The sequence below is a fragment of the Drosophila biarmipes genome, unplaced genomic scaffold (genome assembly GCF_025231255.1).
Source record: "Drosophila biarmipes strain raj3 unplaced genomic scaffold, RU_DBia_V1.1 ptg000028l, whole genome shotgun sequence".
Taxonomy (NCBI): Eukaryota; Metazoa; Arthropoda; class Insecta; order Diptera; family Drosophilidae; genus Drosophila; species Drosophila biarmipes.
The window spans coordinates 742,192-748,728 of NW_026114543.1; the positions used below are offsets into that span (position 1 = coordinate 742,192).

Below are 6,537 nucleotides of genomic sequence, written 5' to 3' on the forward strand. Positions count from 1 at the left end.
ACCGTAGAATGCCGATTTTGATGTTTGTATCGTGCAAGGTGCAACTTACACAAAAATCTTTCGTAATAATCATTACGAACAAATGTAGGCACATCACTGCCACCATGTTGATGTACTTTATTTTCTGCAATAAGAATATAAATTTTAATATGCTTAATAATTTTAAACCTGTAATAAGTCCTGTACTTCATTTTTCAAAAGAATGACCTCCTCATTTTTTTCATAATGCTGTTATTGTTATTGGCTTAAAGCATTGCTAAGATTTGATTATTTGTTATGTTAAGATACAACATTTTCAGTAGGCTAAAGAACAATTAATATAATAGACATTGGATAAGATGCTTATACATATTTGTAAAGGATTGTCGAAATCGAATTTCGTTTGGACTGAAGTTAGTTTCGTATAAGATTAAGCCCGATTAAACCAACATACTATCATTGCAGTCCTTTCTCAGAATATTTGAATATTAAAAATCATTATAAAGAGCGTTTATTGCAAATATTATTTGCTATGAACAAATTAAAAAAAAAAACAGATCGGCTTGAGTACTTTATGATAATCATACTGCAAGTCCTGCCAAAAACACGTAATATATGTAAATATATTATATTCTTTTTTATCCTTTAATTTAATTTTTTAGGGAGACACTCGGAAAAATATTTTTTTTTGCCAGGCTTGGCGCTTATATCTTAATTTCATTACCGGAAGCGAATCATTCGGCCTAAAATTGGTAAAAAAAAAAAAACGATGGAATCTGATGTCTACAGCGCAGGAATCTGATGTCTACAGCAGGACCTGCAATCGTATATTTTTGATAGTTTAATTGGCGCAGAAAAAGACATAAAAGTTAAAGCTCAAGAGATGGACTTGAGTTCCACATAAGGGGCAACCGTCAAACATTTAGGTTTGAGCGCCTAGTTGTCTTGCAACCGCGCTCTAAAAAGTTTTATCAATTTTTTTGCTTTACGAGCGGCTAAGAAAAAAAGAAAAGAAAGGTTAAGGTTAGGTTTTAATTTCCAAAAAAAGTATCACTTTCCCTTGTTTTTCTTTTTTGATTCAGATTTCCAGACACGATTCGTCAGAGAAAGCGCTTTCAACGATGGATCTACGAAAATGTTGGTAAGTGAAGAAAAAACACAATTATTGATAAAACCATAATTTGGGAGATGTATGTGTCATGTAAAGTAACATATAACCTTAAAAGAAAAACACAAAAAAAAATGATTAAAAACGTAACTAGTGCCTAAATTAAACTTTAAACGGCCAATATAAGTCAAAGGGTAAAAAAAATCTCTCTCATATGGAAAAAGACTCGATCAAACCTCATTGCACTAAAGTTCGTTTCCTTGTTCGTTTGCTAGTTTGATGCAATTGTAATTTAATTAAAAATAACTGTATGCATTTGTCCCACATTACATTTTGACTTTGAAAGTATTCGAGTTAAATTTTATCGCTTTATATTCATTGCCCGTATTTGCATAATTTATATTGATTTATAAAATTGTATTCCTATATTATTAATTTACCTATTTATATTTCATTTTATATGTGCTTAGGGTTATGTAAAGGTTTAAAATTAATTACGTTTAGATGTTAAATAAATGTTTATAATGTGCTAGAAACCGCCATATTTTAACCAAGGCTAGCATGACCCCTTGAGACCTCTGGACGGATGGGGCTATCATTAAAACTAGGAATTCTCGTTTCAGGATGTTGATAGCCGTATGTTGGGAGGGCAAATGTGAGGGCGACGATGCTAAGGCCATTCAAAATGCGCAGGTACAACTAAAGGACCTAACGGTAAAAAGGGCACCCCTAAGAACTCTTTTGCACCATGTCGTCATTAATAACAAATTTGAAAAAAGGATATAATTCCCTGAGACAAAATATGTTTCTGTTTAGCAAAGCTCAGAAAATATAAATGACGTGCCAAATAGCTTGGGAGATATTAAAAAAAAATTAAATTTAAAACTATCAAGAAAACTTAATGATTTTATAAATATAATTTATATATACTTCATTCAATTAATAACTTAAACGAAGACAATATTTAATATGCTTTTCCGCATTTAAGTTTTTACTCACTGTTAAAAGAACAACATTGACTGTTAAAAATATTAAAAAATATGTGACAGGCAGAAGGAAGCGTTTTCGACTCCATTAGGTATATATATTCCTAATCAGGATCACTAGCCGAGTCGATCTAGCCATGTCCGTCCGTATGAATGTCTGAGTAGCTCAATTTTTTTCAGCAGGGTGCAACACTCACAATTCGCGAAAGACTGCAGCGCCTTCAGCGTCAATACCCATCGTATGAGCAAAAAAAATGTTGCACGCCCACTCTAACTAAACAAAATATATTGGTATATACAAATTAGCACTTGTTTCATAAAAACTACAACAAACTAACGTATAGTTTTAGGGACCGATATTCTTAAGATACAGTCGATTGTAGATATTTGATTGTATTCCGTCAACTGCATGAGGACATTTTCAACTTTTTAATTATTAAGCTCGAAATTGTAGCGCCCACAAGCCATAGAAACATATTCAACGGTTTCGACGTATTTTGCGTGTTATTTTGGATGTGTGATTTATATTAGAATACAAATTTAATTCAGTGACTAAATCCAAAATTATGCGGTAATTAGAGCAAAAGTTAGGAAAAACATTTAATCCGATGGCTTTAAATTAGTTCATTTTATTTTAAATTATGTGAACTTTTGGTTGGTCAATAAAAAACGTATTTTTCTAATAAAGTTTTTAAAGAAATAGAAATTGGTTTATTTACTATGTTTTGTTGTTTTATTAAATAATATTATTCACTGCTTTTCAAATTAAATTAAAAAACTTTGTATGAGTTTAATGACAATATCTGAACAAATACTGCTCTACTATAAATATTTGGTATACTTCCTAAAATTGTTCAATATGTTCCAATCAATGTATTTGTACTCACCTCTGGATACACTCTCCGAAATCGTATATTGTGAATCGCGTTTGTCAAGTTGTAGTCCTTCTGTAAAATTATTTATTATTATTGGTTATAGTGAACGGATTTGAATTTAAAACAACTTAAAGTAATCTGTGTTTTATGGAGAATAGGAAATATTTGTATTGGAATTATGTATATTAATTAAAGCAAAAGCGTTGTTCTGCATATTAGTTATCACCAAATTCAAATTTCTTTCTTTAAAAAATTTTAAAATTATTTAAATTATTTTGCAATTTTAAAAATTTGAATCTGTAATTGTGAAGTTAACGAATTCTCATTTTTGTATTTGCTACCAAATATTATATCGAGCACTTCGATTCTGAAATTACTTTTAAAAAGTTGAGTGTTAATCGTAGAGTAAAAGGGTAAACAAGATTCGTCGGAAAGTATGTAACAGACAGAAGGAAGCATTTCCGACTCCATAAACAACCGACAACCCGAGTCGATCTAGCCATGTCCGTCTGCCCGTCCGTCTGTCCGACCGTATGAACGCTGAGATCTCAGAAACTAAAATAGCTAAAAAAATGGAATTTGAATGATACATTCCTGAGCTGTGTAAAAAGCGTACTTTATCAGTACCACTCCAACGGCCACGAATCTCCCAAATGTGTAACGTCCACAGTTTTCATCCTAATAAAATTTGTTAGCTGAAATGTATTTGCCTCATCAAAACCAATTCATTGACCCAAAAAACGTTTGCCGCTCACATAAAATATACTGAAATAGCCGTATCGCTTTCCTGCTTATATATCTCCTTAAGATGAGTAACGGGACTCAGATAGTCGGGGCACTCGACTATAGCCTTCTTCCTTGTTTTTAATGAAATGTATTAGTATTATCAATACTTATAGATAGAACCTAAACAAGTTTTTCGCGCCCACTCTAACGCCCACAAACAGTCAAAAGCATTAATCTACCTGCCGCCCATTACCATATATTAAAAAAAGAATCCCAAAATCTTGAGAAGTTATTTTTATATTTCTATTATATAAATAAAATAAACAGAAGTAAAGATATATAGAAATAAAGAAATATAGAATATATAAAGAAATATAGAAATATTAGTATTTCTTTATTTCTTTCTTCCTCTCTCTTTTCCTTTTTTTCATTCCTTATTTTTTTCATTCTTCCTTTCTTTATTTATATGTTTATTTATATAATTATATATTTAAATATTTATATATTTATTTATTTATTTATATATTTATTTGTTTATATATTTATTTGTATATTTATTTATGTATTTATTTATTTATATATTTATTTATTTTTATATTTATTTATTTATTTTGTTATGAAATACCTTTCAAACGTAATATAGTACAAGACCGAAGCTTTACTAGTTCGCAAGTTAGGGAAATAAAACATAAGATTCCTAGCATTATTTAACATTTCCAAGTCTCAGTACTAAATGTTAGCCCTTCCGATAGAAAATCAGAAATAACATTTTTTATCTAACTGCAACTAAAAGATCACTGAATTCACTGCTACAAATTGTATGAGTTGTAGTCCATTTTCTGAGCTGATCATTTAAACTTTGCATATAAGTACCGTTTCTTGTATTTGTATTCCTTTATTTGGAGGGTGTGCGAAGGCGTCGAATGACAAATGAACAGTTTAATATACATTAATGCTCCGTTCAAAAGAAATACGCAAAACACGATTTTAAGAGAATTCTTAAAATGAAACACAATACCCCTTACTCAGCTTTTAAATAAATAAAAATAAGTAAAAAAGCTTAAACAAGAAAGGAAGTTAACTTCGGCAAGCCTTGCAGTTAAAAGAAATAATCAATTTTAGTAAATAAATTGTTTTCCGATCGTTCCTATGACAGCTATACGAGTATGATATAGTCCGATCTTATAAAAATTGAATTCGAAATTCAGAACTAATTAAAAAATTTTATTTCCAAGCTAAGAAGGTTAGATGTCAAAAATCACCAAAGCTATTTCGGCTTGCCGAAGTTAACTTCCTTTCTTGTTTATATATTATTTTCCCCGATAGTTCCTATGGGAGCTATAAGATATAATTGTCCGATCCGGCTGTTTCCGACTTATATACTACCTGCAATAGAAAGAAGACTTTTGGGAAAGTTTCAGCGCGATAGCTTTAGAACTGAGATACTAGTTTGCGTAGAAACGGACGGACAAGCGGAAGGACGGACGTAGATAGATCGACTCGTCGAGTGACGCTGATCAAGAATATATATACTTTTTAGGGTCGGAAATATCTCCTTCACTAAGTTGCAAACTTCTGACTGAAATCATTATACCCTCTGCAAGGGTATAAAAATTGGCAAAATTCGACTAATTGGTTAAATTGCCCATCCACGAATACGTCCACGAATATTCGGTCATGTTACTATTCTACTTTTCAACACTGCGCAAAAGATCTTATTTTTTTCTTTCCCATGTGAATGGGAATTGTGCAGTCAGAATGGACCTGAAATCGTAAGAGCCTTTTTTGAGAAATCAGAAAATAGGCACAAAAATATATATAAATATTTAGACAAATACCACCAAAATACCTTTCTAACAACGTATAGCACAATCATGTAGCTTCAGTATTTTACAAGTTAGGGGTATACAAACCAATTGATCTTTTTAAAGTTTTGGTATGCAATTCATTTAGGTTTTGCAGTACCTTCTTCTTCTGTATATATAATAATCGCCTTCGCACACCCTCCTGGTGCGCTTTTTCACTACGTGGGCTCCCGTCCACAGTGAAAACAAAAAAGGTTTTAATGTTCTTGTCAATGAAATTATTGAGCTTTTTGGCAAGAATAACTTGCACTCCGTCCGTCGAAAGTTACGTCATTGTTCTTGACCTACTCCACTTCTTGCATCAGCGCAACGCCTTTTTTAAAGTTCTAGCACACCATGGCTTCGATTTGCTATTCACATTATTAATTTATTGGGTGTATGTCAGCACAATTTTTTATTAGCGGAGAGTATCGAATTTTACCGGTAAGGTGCGCACATTAGCAAACTTGAAAGCTGCTGATACTCCGCCGCGAAATATTAAATTATATATTATATTATATAAATATTATATTATATTATATTATATTATATTATAATATAATATATATTATATTATAATATTATATTATATATATTATATTATAATTATATATATTATATTATATTATATTATTATATATATTATATTATATTATTATTTATATATATATATTATATTATATTATATTATATTATATTATATTATATTATATTATATTATATTATATTATATTATATTATATTATATATTATTATATTATATTATATTATATTATATTATATTATATTATAATTATAATTATATTATATTATATTATATTATATTTAATTATATTATATATTATATTATATTATATAATTATATTATATTATATTATATTATATATTATAATTATATTATATTATAATTATATTATATTATATTATATTATATTATATTATATTATATTTATATTATATTATTTATATTATATTATATTAATTATATTATATTATATTATATTATATTATATTATATT

At 29.1% G+C, this 6,537-nt stretch overlaps 1 protein-coding gene across 4 annotated transcripts in view; it reads right to left on the bottom strand.

Moving 5' to 3' along the window:
• Window positions 1–3,113, bottom strand: part of LOC108025776 (apical junction component 1 homolog) — a 114,444-nt gene extending 111,331 nt beyond the window's left edge. For all 4 annotated transcript variants that reach the window (XM_050890387.1, XM_050890386.1, XM_050890388.1 and 1 more), the window contains exon 1: window positions 2,961–3,113. The gene's annotated coding sequence lies outside the window, so the exon portion shown is untranslated. The remainder of the gene's footprint in view (window positions 1–2,960) is intronic.
• Window positions 3,114–6,537: the final 3,424 nt, after the last annotated feature.